General features: G+C 40.2%; 1 pseudogene; it reads left to right on the top strand.

The window, feature by feature from the left end:
- The first annotated feature begins 9,531 nt into the window (after nucleotides 1–9,531).
- LOC124982735 (V-type proton ATPase 116 kDa subunit a 2-like) lies at nucleotides 9,532–12,198 on the top strand (annotated as a pseudogene).
- Nucleotides 12,199–22,220: the final 10,022 nt, after the last annotated feature.

Here is a 22,220-nt window from a genome sequence, read left to right on the forward strand (position 1 = left end):
TTGGAACATTTCAGATGAATGAAACATGTTGTCAAGAAAACAAGCAATGGCAAGAGAATCTGGCTTGTTTTCACAATAGCATTGCTATACTCGATTTTAATCTAAATTGCTGCTTTGAAAGAAAATGCCTCTAAAGTTAATCTTACTTTACTGTCTATATTTATGATTAAAAAAATTACTAACAGCTTAACCAAGTCCATAGCAATTACTCTGATGAGGAATTTAATGTCCCGACCCGCGGGACATCAACGCAGGACGGCAAACCTAAGAGAGAAGGAATGAAGGGACAAGAGACACAGGGAGTGACAGCAAGACAGGAATTCTGATCAAGCTGCAAATTTTTATTGTTCTCAAGGGTATTTATGCTGAGGGAATGAGGGGTATGATGAGACACAGGCTGGTTGGCTGTGTTTTTCTTTTGGGCTCCTGATAAGGTGCAAGTTCACGCCGGCGGGAAGGTGAAATCCCGGAAGAGAAGCGGGGGCGGGCCATAGGCAAAACTATCAGCCGGGAGTGGGGAGGGGGCGCGCTCCGGGAATCCATCAGCCTTCAGCTGCAGGGTGCCTGAGTCAGCTGCAGGGTGTTTGTGCAGGGGAGGCAACCGCAAAATGCTCCCTGGGCTGCTGCTTATCATAAAGGTCAGAACGTCCTCAGAATGAGAACTTCTTCTTGGTCCCTGACATTTCCCCCTTTCTTATATAAAATTATTGACCATATTCTGAGAGCCATATTTTAAAGGGGTGATAAAGGTTATGTGGCGAGGCATGGGCGTGACTTGCCCGTACAGGTACAGCGCTGGAGTGACAATCCCTCGGGAACTGCGCCTGTCTTAGGTTGTCCGTGACAGAGCAACATCCTTACCCGTCATTGGATAATGAGGCTCTAGCCCTCATTTCCTGTCTTAGGTTGGTATGAGCTCTCACGAATCTTACCCGTCATTGGCTGTCCAGTTCAGCTCACAGGGGTGATGGTCTTTTAAGATCACCATCACGATTCATCATCTCCAGTTGATGGTAATGAACCTGAATAGGTTTCGCCAGTATAGCCTCAATATGAGCTCTAAGAAAAGCCATGATCTCATTGAATATCAAAGGACCTATAGATATGATAAGCAGCAAGCAAAGGAGGGGACCTTAGCAGGGTCCTCAAGTCCTGCATGGCTGTGGGAGAGCAGTGAACAGGCAGCCATTATCCAGAGAAGCAATGGTGTGCAGTCACAGGGTTGGCCATTCAGGGGATTTTTCACATAGATTGTCGGCTGCATCTGTAAGAGAGGAAGATTCATCCTCAGGGGGAAGGTTTCCGTCCCTGGGTTGTGGTAAATCATTGACCTGTTTGACCAGGCATTCTGGTAACCATCTTGGGGCTGCTTGTTCTTGATCTAATAACAATTGTTAAGATCATAGGTATTAGGTGCAGCGATTAACAAATCATCCATATAATGTAATATATAAACTTGTGGCCACTGCTCTCTCACAGGGTCTACTGCTTGAGCAACATATTTTTGGCAAAGACTAGGGCTGTTAGCCATACCCTGGGGAAGGACCTTCCATTGAAATCTTTGCATAGGGCCCTGAAAATTGATGCGGGGGAGGCTGAAAGCAAAATAGGGTCTGTCATCAGGATGTAAAGGAATAGTAAAAAAGCAATCTTTTAAGTCAATGACCATTTTATAATAGTCCCTAGGAATAGCTACCGGTGTAGAGATGCCTGACTGTAGTGCCCCCATCGGGCGCATAACCTTATTGATAGCGCGCAAATCCTGTAAAAGGCGCCATTTGCCTGATTTCTTCTTAATAACAAAAATAGGAGTGTTCCAGGGTGAGGTTGAGGGTTCCACATGGCCGGCTGTCAACTGTTCCTGCACTAACATGGAGGCAGCCTCTAATTTTTCTTGGGTAAGGGGCCACTGATCCACCCACACAGGAGTTTGAGTTTCCTAAATAATTTTGTCTGCATGGGGTACAGGAGGGTCAGGGACCTACACTAAAAATCCAAATACCCAAGTCCAAATTTGTCTGTTTTTTGTATGGGCTGTACAGGCTCAACCTGTCCTTGTCCTAGCCTCCCAAGGCCTGTACCAGGGATAAAGCCCATACGAAGCATTTGATGAGTGACTAAAGAGTCGGGACTAGCAAGAATAACTTTCATTTGGCTTAGAATGTCTCGTCCCCAAAGGTTGACAGGGAGATCAGGAACAATGAAGTGGGTAACAGTTCCTTTATTTCCTGTGTTATCTTTTGTGTCAGTCCAATTGAGCACCCTGGAGCTAACTAAGGGGTTTTTTGATTGCCCTATTCCTTTAAGGTCAGTTAGTGATGAGGTGAGGGGCCATTCTGATGGCCAATATTTTTGAGAAATAACTGTGGCATCCGCACCAGTATCTAGGATCCCTTGGAATTTCTTTCCTTCAATAAATAAGGTAAGAGTGGGTCTTTTGTGGGAGATAGGTTGGACCCAATACACATCAGAGGAACCTAAAGAGGCCATGTTTCGTGGTGAATTTTGGGCGGCGGGAGTATTTCCTGAATTGAGGGGAAGGAGTATTAATTGTGCAATTCTTGTTCCTGCAGGGATGGCCGCTATTCCGTTAATAGCTGTGGCCAGTATTTTAATTTCTCCAGTATAATCATTATCAATGATGCCAGGGAAGACCTGAACACCTTGTAAGGTGGTAGAAGCTCTCCCAAGAATAAGAGCACACATATGAGGTGGAGGGGGGCCTACAACCCCAGTGGGTATTATTTGGGGTCCTTGCATAGAGTCTAATATTGTATCGGTGGAGGCACAGAGGTCCAATCCTGCGCTGCCTGGGGTAGCGCGATGGAGGGAGGTGTTTGTGGAGAAGGACAGGGGGCCTGGATTGGGTTGGGAGTCTGAGAGGGAACAAACCTTATTGCCCCTGGGTTTGTTCTGGGGGCAGTCGGGGTCAGGGGCTGGCCCTGAGAGGAGTTTCCCGAGAAGTTAGAGGGAATAGGCTGTCCAAGGACATTGGTCTTGGATCTACACTCCTTGGACCAGTGGCAACCTTTACCACATTTAGGGCAAAGGATGAGCAGAGGTGGTTTAGCCCCTGTTTGAGGAGATATGGGTCCTTGACCCAGTCTCCCTGTTGGGCACTCTCGCGCAAAATGGCCAGGTTGTTTGCAAGTAAAGCAAGTACGTGGGCCAGGGTTGTGAAGGGCCTTGGTGAAGGCGGCGCCAATAGCGAGACCCATGGCATGGGCCGTTCCTACCCCAGCACACAGCCTAATGAAGTCAGAAAGGTCCCCTTTATCTTTATGGGGCCGAAGAACATCTTGACATATTGGGTTGGCATTTTCAAAGGCAAGATATTTTACAAAGGAGCTCTCGCTTTCACTTGGTCCAAGTAAGCGCTCCGCAGGTAGATTAAGCTGGGCAACAAAGTCACTGTAAGGCTCGTCAGGACCCTGACGAATTTTTGCTAGGGAGGTGGTGGCCGAGCCCTTTTGAGGGAGCCGTCTCCAAGCGTGCAAACCAGCAGTTTGAACCTGTGCTAGGAGCCCAGTAGGGAAGCGTGCCTGTTTAGGGTTAGTATCAAATGGCGCATTACCCACCAGTTTAACATAGGTCCAGGATTTAGAGGAAGCCTTGGTTGAATTTTTTTGGGCAGTTTCCCGACAGTATTCCTTAAAGTCTGCGTTCCACAACAGGAAGTCACCTGCACTGAGGGTGGCTCGGGCCAAAAATTTCCAATCATTAGGGGTGAGCCATTGTGTACTATGGTTCTCTAGCAAGGCCAGTGTATAAGGTGCAGTGGGACCATACTGAGCACAAGCCTTTTTAAGTCTTTCAAGAAAACGGAGGCTCAGCCTTTTATAAGAACCAAGGGCTCCACTCTGTCCAGAGGTGGGCTCCTCCTCATCCCCTGATTCCTGGTCCTCCTCTTGTTCTCCCTCTGGTTCTACCTCTTGTTCCTCCCCTGATTCCTTTTCCTGACCTCCTTCTAGACCCTCTGCTTTAGTCTGTGCGAGCTGATCTGCTTGACTGCGAGTGACTGGAAAGGCAAGAACAGGCTGACCACGTGGCTTCACCTTACGAGTATTAAGGGGTTTGGGGCCAGTTTGTGTTAACTCCGTGCCCAAGGCCAGTGAGCGAAGTTCGGCATCAAGGGCTTTTAGTTCTTTTAAAAGTTGGATTTGTTCCCGCCTATGTTGGAGAGACTCACGTAAAGGGGTTAGATTAGGCAAGGGAAGCGGGGAAAAAATATCGGGGGGGGGGGACAGTAGGTCCCTGAAGGGCCGGAGCACGAAAGGCAGGGGGTGTATAAGTGGGAAGTGGATTTTTAAGAGGTGGCAGGTCTGGAGAATGGTGTTGAGCTGCTGCCTCCTCCAGGGTAGCCTCCTCCTCTGGGGTCACGTCATCATAGGGATTTAAAACCGGATAAATCTTAGGGGGATTTTTAGGGGACTCTTTTGGTAAGGTGGGGTCTGAGAGGGTCCCGGGGTCTGGGAGGGTCCCAGGGTCCTGAGAAGGCTGAGTAGGGGGCATTTGAATACTAACTGAAGGGCATGCTGAGGGGGGGGCGAGAGGTGGATTGTATTGCCTGCTCCCCAATTTTTACAAGTTTTAAAGTACCACTGTTAAAGGGTGAACTTTTAAGAATCTCATTAATTAAATTCCAATAAGAAAAGGCAGTGACAGGCACCTTTTGAGGACCAAAAGTCTCATAATAATCTTTGAGGCAGTCTCCTACTCTGAGCCACCTTTTACCATCAATTGACCCCTCGAGGGGAAACCAAGGACACAAATCCTCTATGTATGAAAAGAATAATTTTAAGTCCTTTTTCTTAACACGCGCTCCCCGAGTCTTGAGGGCCTCCTGGAGACCCGACAGAAACAAATCATGTGACGAAACTGCTTGTCCCATGGTGTGTCACTCACCTTGCGCCGGCCTCACTCTCCTCCTGGATCTGACTCCCGGTCGCGTTTACCGAGGCGATCCCGAATCCCGCTTGGCCAAGTCTTCCCCGGAGGGCGGCGTTCGCTTCTCTGGCAAAGGTTCCAATCAACCACGTTGGGCGCCAACTGTCCCGACCCACGGGACATCAACGCAGGACGGCAAACCTAAGAGAGAAGGAATGAAGGGACAAGAGACACAGGGAGTGACAGCAAGACAGGAATTCTGATCAAGCTGCAAATTTTTATTGTTCTCAAGGGTATTTATGCTGAGGGAATGAGGGGTATGATGAGACACAGGCTGGTTGGCTGTGTTTTTCTTTTGGGCTCCTGATAAGGTGCAAGTTCACGCCGGCGGGAAGGTGAAATCCCGGAAGAGAAGCGGGGGCGGGCCATAGGCAAAACTATCAGCCGGGAGTGGGGAGGGGGCGCGCTCCGGGAATCCATCAGCCTTCAGCTGCAGGATGCCTGAGTCAGCTGCAGGGTGTTTGTGCAGGGGAGGCAACCGCAAAATGCTCCCTGGGCTGCTGCTTATCATAAAGGTCAGAACGTCCTCAGAATGAGAACTTCTTCTTGGTCCCTGACAATTTAATACTTCCAAACCCAAATGTGTCTACAACTAAAGAACTTTGCTAAATAATGAATTGTTTATTCAACCCAGCACTGGCAGCATAAAAACCAGAGGAGTCTAACTACGGACTGTAGTGTTCTCCTACATATGCATACTCTTACCATATTGGTAACTGCTTAACTTTCAGGTGTTTCTGGGCTGAAGCACCCTCCCATAGGCATGTCTCCATAGAAGACCAAGACATTTTTTGCATTCCCCCTCATCTCAATCCCACTTGTTTATCAAAACCTGCTTTTCAGTCCTCTTTTATTCTCCCAGGGTGTTAGCTTTTACATATTGACAAAACCAAGAATCTTGTTGCTTAGGGAAGGATTTAGAAAGATATAGGGACTTTCACTGCCCTCTTAAAATTGCTGTAGAGATGCTTCCTTCCCTGTAGCTATTTTTATTTGTATCATTTTAAAAAACATTTCTACCCAACTGATTTCAATTTCCCATGTGAAAAGGTTAGTTTTCTCCTTTCAGCTGAAGAGAGTAAATGTTGAGCACATTGCAAGTTGATTTTACAGGAAACACTAATTCAAAGCGTGATACTTTGATGAGTCACTGTTTTCATTACCCATTTGTGGTGAGAGTTGGTTCACTATGGATTTCTTCAGTATTGACAGCTTGTTGCTCAGTCATTGTCAGTTTTGCCTCAAGTGGAAGTTTATACACAGGTTTGTTTTTCTACCAGTTGTCATAGTTTACTTTCATCTTTCCTGCAACAAGCTCACATGTGATTCAAGTTTGCAAAACCTGACTGACTGCAAACAGGAGTATTCTGTTGTAATTGAAGGAGTTTCTCTTGTTTTAGTGCTGCTATGCATGAATTCCACAGCCCAGCTTGAGGCGAGCTCTATGCTCCAACATGACCACTGCTGGATACAACTGTTTTGGAATGTAGAGACCAAATCAGCAGATGTGCAAAGAGAGCCTTCCACCACTTGCTCAGGTGAATGATATATTCAGACTGATTTTTGTCAAACTGATTACCAATTTCAGGAGCTATCTTCTTTAATTAGAACATTCCATAATATGGTTATTTTCTGGTAGTCCATCTCTTAAAAGAAAACACTTCTCTTGATATTTTTTATTTAATCTGTTCTTATTTTCCTTTTAAGGAAATATTTGAGTATTGTTTGGGATTTTTACATCATCAGTATTCCTTAATATTCTTTCCCCTTCAATATTAAACAAAAAATACCAGTTATGTAAAATCAATATAAAAATATTAACTAATTTTCTTCCTAGCACTAGAGAAATGTTTTCATTTAAATTAAAATATGTGCATATACTATGAATTTCTGCAACAGTTATTGGTTTGATTTACTTTCAGAATGACTATAGAAAGGTCCATTCATTGTCAAATAATGGGGCAAATTACTAACTTTACTGTACCTCATTTTCTCTGCTTTCTCTGGGTGTAATATGTTCCTTTAACCTTGAGATACGCTACAAATTAGAAGATAATGTGAAAAAATTGCTCTGAGAAAAATACTGTAGAAGTTGAAGGACAAATATATTTAGTATAATATGTATATATTTTTCACATATATATATAGTTCAAAAAACAGAAAGGATGGATGGAAGGAATATAAATGGATGCATATGGAAGAAGAGATTAAAGTATATAGATGTGATACCATAAATAAAAGAAAGTGATTGCCACAAAATTTAGAATGGTGTAGAGTAGAAAATAAATGTGGTAGAAAAGGCAGGCACAAGGGATCCTCTAAGGTATTAGTAATGTTCCATTTCTTAAGGTGAGTGGTACATATCAGGGTCTGTTAAAAATGGTTACTCTTTTGTGTGTGTGTGTGTGTCTATATACATATGCATATATATGTGTGTGTGTTTGTGTGTATATATATCTATATATATTATAATTTTGTATACAGTATATTTTAAAATAGAATATAATAGAATTTTCAATTCTGTGTACCAAAAGAAAGATTATGTTAAGCGATTGATTTTGGAGTTTTAAAATTTTACTAATAATGAATCTGTTATAGTGCCTTTTACTCTTTCAAACACTTAGAAACATATTCCCTCATTTTTTCCCTCAGCACATTTGACAAATGAATAAACTGAGTCAGAGATGGTAAATGGTTTGATTAGATCAAATAACAGGTTGCTGATTATCCAGATCTTGAACTGGTTTTCTTGATCCCCTGCTCCTTACTCTTAAGACCATTTTTTTCTGTCATTTCCTATGTAGATTTTAGATGCTACCTTGTAAAATAACTGGAAATGGTTGATAAATATGATTGACTGCCCTAAGGGGGAGAAAGTTCAGATTGGTCAGGACTTGAGGAGGTGTTTTGTTGTGTACATGTTCATATTCTACAATTAATTTTCTATATATAATGTGACACTTTGAACTTTACAAAGCAGTTAAGATTTTAGAAACAGTATTTTTATATGCTGAAGTATAAATATATTGCAAGCATTATATCTGTAATTGAATCTTGCCTTTTTATCTGTATAACTAGCATATTGGAGAGATTCTTCAACCTGCATGAGGCTGGCTTCCATAAATGAGCATATGCCCAAACTGTTGGAGATGATGTCACATTTATTTGAACTTAGGACTTGGCTCTTATTGCTATTTTGTTTTTCCCATTTCTGGGTAATTTTAATTAGTTAAGCTGTTGCCTGAAGAGTCTAAAAAGATGAGCATGAATGAAATAGATGTTTTTGGAGCATATATTTTGGAGATGGTTTTGATGGCCTTACTGTATCTTTGGCCTCTGACTTTATGCAGTTGTTTGGTTTTTGCCTAAATGTTCTATTATGCAACCATGCAGCTGACCCTAGGATGCTCATTTTCTACAAATGTGAAATTTTTTTGTTTCCTGTTTTTTCCTCAAATGCAGTTTTCTAATTGTTTTTTGGAACTACTTTTGATAAAGTGACTCGATGCTATCAGTATTATTAGACTTTAGCTTTCTGTGTAGTTACATCTGAAATCAGATGTTTTCCCTTGTGGGGTACTTGCTTTTTCATGTTTCATTTTTTTAATGCTTCTCTACTATTTCATTTATAATAAATATTTATAATTTCTTCTTTTGATAGTAGGCTAGACATAGCATTATGAGAAAAGAAAAGCAAGTTTAGAAGAAATTAAATGAGATAGCTTAAGTTGGACTCATTCTTTTGTTTAATCTGCTGCCAAGAAGTTCTCCTGCTTACAGGTAGAGAAACAGACCCAAGGCTTTTTTGTACTTGGGAAGGGCTAGAATTGTATTACTCCATGTACTTTGGTTAGTCATTTTAATACCTTTTAAAAAAATTTTTTTTTAGTTGTCAATGAACGTTTATTTTATTTATTTGTATGTGGGGCTGAGGTTCAAATTCAGTGCCTCACACATGCTAGGCAGGCAACTGCTCTACCACTGACTACAACCCCAGTCCCTTAATATCCTTTTTAAAAGGTTATTAAATGATGAAATAAGTCTTAATCAGTAAAGATTATCATACAGAATATGGAATTAAAGGTGAAGAAAAGGAGCCTTGTGGAGATTGGGGAGGTACCTAGGATCACTCACATGGGATTCAGATTGCCTGAGTCCAAACCGGACTCTTCTGATAAGGAAGAAGAAAATATTAGATTGATATTAATTTCATTCAGAATGGAAAGGGTAAAGCCATAGTATGAATTTGTGATAATGGTCAAGTATATTGTGTAGATTATTAAAGTAAGTGTTCTGAAGATAGTTTTGGTTTTGTTGTGACAGTAAAGGAATTCCACAAGCATGTTTTTATGGTTTTTGACCTCTTTTGTTTTAGCAAGTATAAAAATTTACCTGAAAGCTTTCCTCCAAATTCAAACAAATCTGAACTTTAAAACTTATTTCTCATGTCTTTCCCTAAAATCTTTTTAAAGTGATTGATTTTCATAAAGAAAAGTTCCCTAGGCGGCGTCTGGAGCAGTGGCCATGGTGGCCGCAGTGGCAAGACACAGGCGGCCCCTGTAGCTCAGCCCATGCTGACTGGCCATGGCAGGCTACAGGAGGAGCCAGAGGCCTGGGCCTCCCAGGCTGACCATGCGTGCTCATGGGGCCAGAGCTGCAGCCTCTGCCGGGTCCCTCCAGCCACAGGCTGCAGGCCATGGGATCCCTGTACCTGAGGGAACCCACATCCTAGTGCAGCTCTTCTGCGGTCGGGTACGACCTGTGACCTGTGAGTGCCTCAGCACGCTGGGCGAGAAGCACCTGGTCTAGTTCTGAGACTGTTATCTGGTGCAGGAAATTGCTAGAGCTAATATTCCCCTGCCTGAGGGAGAGGCCAGTCCTCCTGCACCCTCTCCAAAACAGGTTCTAGAAATGTAGGAGCAGTTGCAGAAGCTCGAGGTTGAACTGAAAGAAGTCACCAAGAACAGGGAGAAACTGAGAATGAACTTGCTTGAACTGATCGAGTACACTCACATACTTCGGGTGACAAGGACCTTCCTTAAATAAAATGTCGAGTTTGAGCCCACCTGTGAAGAATTCCTGTCCTTGGAGAATGACTCTTCCCTGGACTATAGCAGTATGCAGAGGCTGGGGGTAAAGCTGGGGTTTGTGTCTGGCCTAATTCTCCAAGGAAAAGTGGACGCATTTGAAGAAGAGCTGTGGAGGGTCTACAAAGGGTACACCATGCAGAGCTGCACAAGTCCCTGGAAGATTCTGAAAAAGAAGAAGTCATAAAATGTTACGTGTTCTTCATATCCTTTTGGGGAGAGCAGATTGGCCACATGGTCAAGAAGATATGTGCCTGTTAACACTGCCACATCTACCCCTATCCAAACACTGCTGAGGAGCGAAAAGAGATTCAGCAGGAGCTGAATACTCAGATTCAGGATCTCTACACTGTGCTGCACAAAACTGAGGATTATTGATGGCAAGTGCTGTGTAAAGCCGCTGAGTCGGTGTACAGCCACGTCATCCAGGTGAAGATGAAAGGCATTTACCACATGCTGAACATGTGCAGCTTTGATGTGACCAACAAGTGCTTCATCACCGAGGTCTGCTGTCCTGAGGTGGATCTGCGTGACCTGCCATATACATCTCCAGTAGCACTCCTCAAGAGCATGAGAAGATAGTGCTCTGGAATGACAGCGTCGTGAGGCACAACAGTATTTTGCAGTTGGACCCAGCCATTCCTGGAGCATTCTGAGGCCCTTAGCCCTTTGGGATTGACCCAGCACTGCAGAGACATGTTAAAGTAGCCCTAAGATGGCGGCTGGCATTGGGCCAAGAGGTGGCGCATAATTAGAGTTAACACGGCGTGATCTACTTTTACCTGATTAGTTAATGTCTCCTCTGTGCTAGTGGTCAACAGATATTCCTCATTCTTTCTTGATTGGTACCGTGGTGCATGCTCCAACCGTGCTACTTAATCCTAAGCTGATTGGCTGCCTTAGGTATATAAGACATTCTCTTTGCCTGTGAGGAGATCGCAGATCACAGATCGCAGGATGGAGAACTAAGGGCACACCTCTAGATCGCAGAACGCAGGACTAAGCAGACAACTCTAGATCGCAGATCGCAGGACGGAGGATAAGCAGCACCTCTGATAGTTCACAGAATGCAGGATCAAGAACACACTTCTAGGTCGCAGGTTGTGAGACGCACACCGCACGCCGCACCCCCCATCTCCAAGAAGCGACCCACCTTTAAGAAGCAGTAGACCTTTGATAAGCGTAGCCTCTCTGAAAGAGTAGCACCTCTAAAATTAAGCAAAACCTCTCTTCCTCTATAAACTAGCGAACAAGCAAACAAGCAAGGAAGTAGCCCAGATAAAGATAATAAAAGTAGTTCATGTCCACCTCCGATAAATTCCCGCAGGATTGTTGCTGCGGGTGGCAACACAGCACCTCAGAAAGAAATTCAGTATTTTCCTGGCTTCCATCCCTGAGCTCCTTTTCATGCTCTGCATTTTCAGATACCTTATCCTCATTATTGTTTATAAGTGGTTCATGTTTTTGGCAGAAACTTCCAGGGAGGCTCTCAGCATCCTGATTGAATTCATCAACATGTTTATATTCTCAGCAAAGTGGCCTCTACCCAGGGCAGGACTTCGTGCAGAAAGTGCTGCTGGTTGTCACAGTGTTGTCTGTTCTTGTTCTTTTCTTGGGAAAACCACTGTTTTTGTTATGGTTGCACAATGGGCACAGCTGCTTTGGAGTAAACCAGAGTGGTTACACACTTGTAAGGAAAGATAGCAAAGAAGAAGTTTCTTTTCTGGGAAACCAGGATATAGAAGAGGGAAATAACCAAATGGAAGATGGATGCTGAGAAATGACCTGTGAAGAGTTTAATTTTGGAGATATACTGATGACACAAGTGATTCACTCCATCAAATACTACATCCAACCTGTGACTCTGGGCTCTCAGCTTGGCTCATGCACAGCTCTCTGATGTCCCGTGGGCCATGCTGATGTGAGTGGGCCTGCAAGTGGACATGACCTACTGCAGCCTGCTGTTGTTCCTGGAGATTGCTCTCTGCAGTTTTGATGATTTTTATCCTTTTGATCATGGAAGGGCTTTCTTCATTTCTTCATGCCATATGCCTTCACTTGGTAGAATTTCAGGACAAATTCTACCTTGGTGCAGTCACCAAATTTGTTCCTTTCTCATTCAATCTACTCATTGAAGTTCAGTGACAGTGACAACATGGCATGATCATATTGCTATAACCAACGAGCTTTCAGATTTATGGAGAGTGTCATGTTATATGTCAAATTTATGATAGGAAAATTTCTGTCTTCTTTGATTGCCTTATGATATAACTAAATAATTCTGTAAGATATACCTCTTCCTCATTTTAAATATTTTGTAAAGTTTATCAGTTTCAAAAAAAAAAAATGTTCCCTAGATATGTAAATCTTTGTTCTTAACATTAAAGATAGAAAGCAGCAGAAACAAAGCCTTGATATGGTAAAGTGTTTATTATAATCAAATGTAAAGAGATGATACAGTAGTCTGATTTTAAGAAATTATTAAGCTGAAAAACACAATACAGAAAGCCTTCTTTGTTTGAAATAAGTGTAGAAGGTAATTGTTCACCTTTCCTCTTTAGTTAAATTGAATAGTATCCCAAAAGTACTAAACATTTAGAGTTTTTCATCATAAATAAATAGGAACTATAATGAAAATGTGTAAATTTTGATGAAAGTGGAAACATCTCAAATGAGTGTGCCACATATGAAGCTTATATTACTCATATGAAAGCAAAGTATTATAAAGTTAGTAATTAACTGATTTAAATTTATTTTTTGCTTAACTATAATATTATAGTTTTCTGACACAATGATGTAACGCAACTGTGGCATAGAGAATCATGCTTTTAAAATGCTTAGAAGGCGATCCAAGATAGCGGACTAGAGGGTGACTGCATCTCCAGTCATACCAGAACCCAGGATTCAAGAAGGGGAGGCATTGAGAGACTTGGACTAAAATAGAGCCACGGGTGAGTCTCCCCCACCGGGTGAAGCTCGGCCTGGGTGGCAGGCCCGGATAGAGGTGGCTTATCAGAGTAGGGCAGGGCAGCTAGAGTCTTCTCCAGGCAGCCCTACGCACTCCAGCAGTGGGCTCCTCCCACACGGTCAGCTTCTCCAGCTTCTCGGAGATGGCCCCCCAGTGAGAGCCTTTCCACACCGAGCCAGCTCCAAGCCCTGGAACCAGTAGTGGGCAAGGGGCGGATTTCTTCGGAAGCACTGCATTATCAACTTCCTCCAAGACTTCAGGCTACTGAAGGCTGGGAGGTGATACACTGGAAATCTACAGGGACACTATAAGTCAATAGAGGAAATCTGCAATATCTCAGAGTCCCACTGACATCTGACCAATATGAGAAAACAAGGGAAGAAAATGTCCCAAACAAACCTAGATACTATATCAATAAAACCCAATGACAGCACAGCAGAAGAAATGTCAGAAAGGGAGTTCAGAATGTACATAATTAAAACAATCAGGGAAGCAAACGAGGAGATGAAAGAGCAAATGCAGGCATTGAAGGAGGAGATGAAAGAGCAAATGCAGGCATTAAATGATCGCACCAATCAACAGTTAAAAGAGCAAATACGGGAAGCAAGAGATCAATTCAATAAAGAGTTAGAAATACTGAAAAAAAAAAAAACAGAAATCCTTGAAATGAAGGAAACATAAACCAAATTAAAAACTCCATAGAAAGCATAACCGATAGGATAGAACACCTGGAAGACAGAACCTCAGATATTGAAGAAAAAGTATTTAATATTGAAAATAAAGTTGACCAAACAGAGAAGATGGTAAGAAATCATGAACAGAATCTACAAGAATTATGGGATATCATGAAAAGGCCAAATTTAAGAATTATTGGGATTGAGGAACGCTTAGAGAAACAAACCAAAGGAATGAACAATCTATTCAAGGAAATGATATCAGAAAATTTCCCAATTACGAAGAATGAAATGGAAAACCAAGTAAAAGAGGCTTATAGAACTCCAAATATACAAAATTACAGCAGACCCACACCAAGGCACATTATTATGAAAATACCTAACATACAAAATAACGACAGAATTTTAAAGGCCGCAAGAAAAAAGAATCAAATTACATTCGGGGGAAACCAATAAGAATATCAGCAGATTTTTCAATCCAGACCCTAAAAGCTAGAAGGGCCTGAACAACATTTACCAAGCCCTGAAAGAAAATGGATGCCAACCAAGAATCTTATACCCAGCAAAACTTACTTTCAGATTTGATGACGAAATAAGATCCTTCTATGATAAACGAAAGCTAAAGGAATTTACAAAAAGAAAGCCAGCATTACAGAACATTCTTAGCAAAATATTGCATGAGGAAGAGATGAAAAACAACAATGCAAATCAGCAATGGGAGGCACTAGCCTAAAGGAATAGCCAAATAAAGGAGAAACCAAATCATGTCAAAAAATAAAAATGAGTCAAATGACTGGGAATACAAATCATATCACAATAATAACCCTGAATGTTAATGGCCTGAACTCATCAATCAAAAGACATAGACTGGCAGATTGGATTAAAAAGAAAAATCCAACAATATGCTGCCTGCAAGAGACTCATCTCATAGAAAGAGATACCCATAGACTAAAGGTGAAAGGATGGGAAAAAACATACCATGCACACGGACACAGCAAAAAAGCTGGAGTATCCATCCTCATTTCAGATAATGTGGACTTCAAGCCAAAACTAGTCAGAAGGGATAAAGAAGGACATTTCATACTGCTTAAAGGAAGCATAAATCAGCAAGACATAACAATCATAAATATATATGCCCTGAATCTTGACTCATCCATGTATGTCAAACAAATCCTTCTCAATTCCAGAAACCAAATAGACCACAACACAATAATACTAGGCAATTTGAACACACCTCTCTCACCACTGGATAGATCTTCCAAACAAAAATTGAATAAAGAAACCATAGATCTCAATAACACAATCAACAATTTAGACTTAACTGACATATATAGAATATACCATCCAACAAAGAGTGAATACACTTTTTTCTCAGCAGCACATGGATCCTTCTCTAAAATAGACCATATTTTATGCCACAAAGCTACTGTTAGCAAATACAAGAAGATAGAGATACTACCTTGTACTCTATCAAATCATAATGGATTGAAATTAGAAATAAATGACAGAATAAAAAACAGAAACTTCTCCAATACCTGGAGATTAAATAATACACTATTATATGATGAATGGATAACAGAAGACATCATGAAGGAAATTAAAAAATTCTTAGAAGTAAACAAGAACAATAACACATCATATCAAAATCTCTGGGACACTATGAAAGCAGTACTTAGAGGAAGATTTATTTCATGGGGCGCATTCAACAAAAGAAGTAGAGATCAACAAATAAAGGATTTAATACTACAGCTCAAAGCCCTAGAAAAAGAAGAGCAGATCAATACCAGAAGTAGTAGAAGACAGGAAATAGTTAAAATCAGAGCCGAAATCAATGAAATTGAAGCAAAAGATACAATTGGAAAAATTAACAAAATAAATAGTTGGTTCTTTAAAAAATAAACAAAATTGATAAACCCTTAGGAACACTAACAGAGAGAAAGAGGAAGAAAACTCAAATTACTAAAATTCGGAATGAACAAGGGAATATCACCACAGACACGACTGAAATACAAAACATAATTAGAAGCTATTTTGAAAATCTATACTCCAACAAAACAGAAAACCTCGAAGACATCAACAAGTTTCTAGAGACATATGAATTACCTAAACTGAACGAGGAGGACATACACAACTTAAATAAATCAATTTCAAGCAATGAAATAGAAGAGGTCATCAAAAGCCTACCAACAAAGAAAAGTCCAGGACCAGATGGGTTCTCAGCCGAGTTCTACAAGACCTTCACAGAAGAGCTCATTCCAATACTCCTCAAAGTATTCCATGAAATAGAAGAGGAAGGAACCCTTCCAAACTCATTCTATGAAGTCAACATCACCCTGATACTTAAACCAGACAGAGACACATCGAGGAAAGAAAATTTTAGACCAATATCCTTAATGAACATCAATGCAAAACTTCTCAACAAAATTTTAGCAAATCGCATACAAAAATATATTAAAAAGATAGTGCACCATGATCAAGTGGGTTTTATCCCAGGGATGCAAGGTTGGTTCAACATCCAGAAATCAATAAATGTCATTCACCATATGAACAGACTTAAAGGTAAGAATCACATGATTATTTCAATAGATGCAGAAAAAGCATTTGATAAAATATAGCATCCCTTCATGCTCAAAACACTACAAAAAATTGGGATAGTGGGAACATTCCTTAACATTGTAAAGGCCATCTATACGAAGTCTGTGACCAGTATCATTCTAAATTGTGAAAAAGTGAAAGCATTTCCCCCTAACAACTGGAACAAGGCAGGGATGCCCTCTTTCACCACTTCTATTCAACATTGTCCTTGAGACTCAAGCCAGAGCAATTATACAAACCAAAGAAATTAAAGGAATACGAATTGGAAAAGAAGAACTCAAACTATCCCTGTTGGCTGATGACATGATTATATATTTAGAGGAACCAGGAAATTCCACCAGAAAACTTTTATAACACATAAGTGAATTCAGTAAAGTAGCAGGTTACAAGATCAATGCTCATAAATCCAATGCATTTTTATACATAAGTGATGAATCTTCAGAAAGAGAAATTAGGAAAACTACCCCATTCACAATAGCATCGAAAAAAATAAAATACTTGGGAATCAATCTCACAAAAGAGGTGAAAGACCTCTACAATGAGAACTACAGAACACTAAAGAAAGAAATTCAAGAAAACCTTAGAAGATGGAAAGATCTCCCATGTTCTTGGATAGGAAGAATTAATATTGTGAAAATGGCCATACTACCTAAAGTGCTAAACAGATTCAATGCAATTCCAATTAAAATCCCAATGAAGTACCTTACAGAAATAGAGCAAGCAATTATGAAATTCATCTGGAAGAATAAAAAACCCAGAATAGCTAAAGCAATCCTCAGTAGAAAGAGCAAAGCAGGGGGTATCACAATACCAGATCTTCAACTCTATTACAAAGCAATAGTAACAAAAATGGCATGGTATTGGTACCAAAATAGACAGGTAGATCAATGGTACAGAATAGAGGACATGGACACAAACCCAAATAAATGTAATTTTCTCATACTAGACAAGGTGCCAAAAATATGCAATGGAGAAAAGATAGCCTCTTCAACAAATGGTGCTGGGAAAACTGGAAAACCATATGCAACAGAATGAAATTAAAACCCTATCTCTCTGCCTACACAAAACTCAATTCACAATGGATCAAGGACCTCGGGATCAGACCAGAGACCCTGCATCGTTTTTTTTTTTTTTTTTTTATTGTAAACAAATGGGATACATGTTGTTTCTCTGTCTGTACATGGCGTAAAGGCATACCATTTGTGTAATCATAAATTTACATAGGGTAATGTTGTTTGATTCATTCTGCCATTTTTTCCCTTCCCCCGTCCCCTCCCACCCTTCCCCTCCATCTATACAGTCCTTCCTTCCTCCATTCCTGCCCCCCTCCCTAAACCCAACTCCAACCCCAACACTAACCCTTCCCACCATCCATTATGTGTCATCATCCACTTATTAGCGATATCATTCTTCCTTTGATTTTTTGAGATTGGCTTATCTCACTTAGCATGATATTCTCCAGTTTCATCCATTTGCCTGCAAATGCCATAATTTTATCGTTCTTTATGGCTGAGTAATATTCCATTGTATATATATACCACATTTTCTTTATCCATTCATCAATTGAAGGACATCTAGGTTGGTTCCACAATCTGGCTATTGTGAACTGAGCAGCTATGAACATTGATGTGGCTGTATCTCTGTAATATGCTGATTTTAAGTCCTTTGGGTATAGGCCAAGGAGTGGGATAGCTGGGTCAAATGGTGGTTCCATTCCAAGTTTTCTAAGGAATCTCCACACTGCTTTCGAGAGTGGCTGCACTAATTTGCAGCCCCACCAGCAATGTAAGAGTGTACCTTTCTCCCCACATCCTCGCCAACACCTGTTGTTGGTTGTATTCTTGATAATTGCCATTCTAATTGGGGTGAGATGGAATCTTAGGGTGGTTTTGATTTGCATTTCTCTTATTACTAGAGATGTTGAACATTTTTCCATATGTTTGTTGATTGCTTGTATATCTTCTTCTGTGAAGTGTCTATTCATTTCCTTAGCCCATTTGTCAATTGGATTATTTACATTCTTGGTGTAGAGTTTTTTGAGTTCTTTATAGATTCTGGAGATTAGCGCTCTATCTGAAGTATGATTGGCAAAGATTTTCTCCCACTCTGTAGGCTCTTTCTTTGCATTGCTGATAGTTTCCTTTGCTGAGAGAAAGCTTTTTAGTTTGAATCTATCCCAGTTATTAATTCTTGCTTTTATTTCTTGTGCTATGGGAGTCCTGTTGAGGAAGTCTGGTCCTAAGCCGACATGTTGAAGCTCTGGACCTACTTTTTCTTCTATAAGATGCAAGGTCTCTGGTCTGATTCCGAGATCCTTAATCCATTTTGAGTTTAGTTTCGTGCATGGTGAGAGATATAGGTTTAGTTTCATTCTGTTGCATATGGATTTCCAATTCTCCCAGCACCATTTGTTGAAGTGGCTATCTTTTCTCCATTGCATATTTTTGGCCCCTTTGTCTAGTATGAGAAAATTGTATTTATTTGGATTTGTGTCTGTACCATTGATCCACCTTTCTATTTTGGTACCAATACCATGCCGTTTTTGTTACTATTGCTTTGTAGTAGAGTTGAAGATCTGGTATTGCGATACCCCCTGCTTCACTCTTTCTGCCAAGGATTGCTTTAGCTATTCTGGGTTTTTTTATTCTTCCAGATGAATTTCATAATTGCTTGCTCTATTTCTGTAAGGTACATCATTGGGATTTTAATTGGAATTGCATTGAATCTGTTTAGCACTTTTGGTAGTATGGCCATTTTGACAATATTAATTCTTCCTATCCAAGAACATGGGAGATCTTTCCATCTTCTAAGGTTTTCTTGAATTTCTTTCTTTAGTGTTCTGTAGTTCTCATTGTAGAGGTCTTTCACCTCTTTTGTGAGATTGATTCCCAAATACTTTATTTTTTTCGATGCTATTGTGAATGGGGTAGTTTTCCTAATTTCTCTTTCTGAAGATTCATCACTTATATATAAAAATGCCTTCGATTTATGTGCATTGATCTTATATCCCACTACTTTACTGAATTCACTTATGAGATCTCAAAGTTTTCTGGTGGAATTTCCTGGTTCCTCTAAGTATACCATCATATCATCAGCCAACAGGGATAGTTTGAGTTCTTCTTTTCCTATTCGTATCCCTTTAATTTCTTTGGTCTGTCTAATTGCTCTGGCTAGAGTTTCAAGGACGATATTGAATAGAAGTGGTGAAAGAGGGCATCCCTGCCTTGTTCCAGTTTTTAGAGGGAATGCTTTCAGTTTTTCACCATTTAGAATGATATTAGCAATGGGTTTAGCGTAGATGGCCTTTACAATGTTAAGGAATGTTCCCACTATCCCTATTTTTCCTAGTGTTTTGAGCATGAAGGGGTGCTGTATTTTATCAAATGCTTTTTCTGCATCTATCGAAATAATCATGTGATTCTTGACTTTAAGTCTATTGATATGGTGAATGACATTTATTGATTTTCTGATGTTGAACCAACCTTGCATCCCTGGGATGAAACCCACTTGATCATGGTGCACTATCTTTTTAATATGTTTTTGTATGCGATTTGCTAAAATTTTGTTTAGAATTTTTGCGTCGATGTTCATTAAGGATATTGGAGACCCTGCATCTTAAAGAAGAAAAAGTAGGTCCAAACCTTGAACTTGTTGGCTTAGGATCAGACTTCCTTAACAGGACTCCCATAGCACAAGAAATAAAAGCAAGAATCAACAACTGGGATAGATTCAAACTAAAAAGCTTTCTCTCAGCAAAGGAAACTATCAGTAATGTGAAGAGAGAGCCTACAGAGCGGGAAAATATCTTCTCCAGCCATAGTTCTGATTGAGCGCTAATTTCCAGAATCTATAAAGAACTCAAAAAACTCTACACTAAGAATACAAATAACCCAATCAACAAATGGGCTAAGGAAATGAACCGACACTTCACAGAAGAAGATACATAAGCAATCAACAGATATATGAAAAAATGTTCAACATCTCATGTAATAAGAGAAATGCAAATCACAACTACCCTAAGATTTCTCTCACCCCAATTCGAATGGCGATTATCAAGAACACAAGCAACAATAGGTGTTGGCGAGGATGTGGTGAAACAGGAACACTCATACATTGCTGGTGGGGTTGCAAATTAGTGCAGCCACTCTGGAAAACAGTATGGAGATTTCTCAGAATGATTGAATTGAACCACCATTTGACCCAGCTATCCCACTCCTTGGCCTATACCCAAAGGACTTAAAATCAGCATACTACAGAGATACAGCCACATCAATGTTCATTGTTGCTTAATTCACCATAGCCAGATTGTGGAACCAACCTAGATGCCCTTCAGTTGATGAATGGATAAAAAAACTGTGGCATATATATACAATGGAATATTACTCTGCCATGAAGAATGATAAAATTATGGCATTTGCAGGCAAATGGATGAAATTGGAGAATATCATGCTAAGTGAGATAAGCCAATCCTAAAAAACTAAAGGACGAATGATCTCGCTGATAAGCAGATGAGGACATATAATGGGGGTGGGAGGGGTTAGCGTTAGGGTGAGGGTTAGGTTTAGGGTTAGGGATAAGGAGGGTGGTAAGAATGGAGGAAGGAAGGACTGTATAGAGGGAAAAGAGGGGTGGGAGGGGTGGGGGGAAGGGAAAATAACAGAATGAATCAAACAACATTGTCCTATGTAAATTTATGATTACACAAATGGTATGCCTTGACTCCATGTACAAATAGAGAATCAACATGTATCCCATTTGTTTACAATAATAAAAAAAAGAAAAAAAAGAAAATGCTTAGAAAATAGTAGGCAGAATTTTGGGAAAGGAAGCTTTGTTACCTGGAACTAAAAACGTTATATTTATGAAATCATTATGGGAAAATGTACTGATGTTTATATTTTCTTTGCAATGTAAAAACAATACAAATGAACTGATGGATGTATAGAAGAATAGATAGGTGGAGAGATGTGATGAAACAATATTATAAAATATAATGATACAATCCAGAAGTATGTGTCTATTTTGTTGTCTTTGCTACATGTTTGAAAATTTTAATAATAAGTTGTTGGGAGAAACTAAGAGTAGTCTTTTGGAAATGGTTCTCAGGTTGTGTGAAGTGTATGATAGGCCCCCCAAAAATTATGTGACTAAAAATGTTGTTAACCAACTCCATTTCTAGAAGGCATTTTCACTTACACTTTGCTCTAGTGGAACATTCCTGGTAAATGGAATACTTGTATGAAATCAATTCAAAGAATATGAATACAATGTTAACTAAGGACAGTCAGGCAACAACATAGAATGATCTACAGAGAAAAACTTCCTAAATAATACATTTAAAATATTTATTTAAAGCATGGTTGATCTCTTAGGAAACTAAGAAACATGCTCAGAGGTTGTAAAGTTAAAGAAGCTTGATTCCATAAGCGTGAGCAAACCCAAGGTTTGTCTTAGGGCACTGCTGGCACCTGTCTGTGAGGTGCTTGGTGTACAAAGATTGTGTACTCAGAAGACAGGAGACCAAACTGAAAGCAATAGGGGAGTTTGGATCATTGATCCTATAGAAACCTGGACCCTTGAAGGGCAACATCCTTTCTGATAAAAACAGAAAGAAGGAAAGTGTGAGATAAAAAAAGGTAAAGTATTAGAAGGTTCTTATATTTTTGAAGAGGAAGATAAAAATACTTACTAATTCTAGATTTTATTACGTAAAATATATGTGGTAGACTTTCTGGGATAATCACTAAAAGAAAAGAAATAGCGTATATAACTTTCATACAAGTAGAGGGAAAATTTGCTAAGGAAAAACATATCCCCCAGAATGGCAAGAATTAGGGAAAGATGCAGCATGCAGAGGAAGAGGGATGGAAAAAAGAGATGGAAAATAGTTAACATTAAAAGAGGAAGTAAAAGTCAATCTCCAAAGCCAATAATTATTGTCAATGTAAG

The sequence above is a fragment of the Sciurus carolinensis genome, chromosome 4, assembly GCF_902686445.1.
Source record: "Sciurus carolinensis chromosome 4, mSciCar1.2, whole genome shotgun sequence".
Classification (NCBI taxonomy): domain Eukaryota; kingdom Metazoa; phylum Chordata; class Mammalia; order Rodentia; family Sciuridae; genus Sciurus; species Sciurus carolinensis.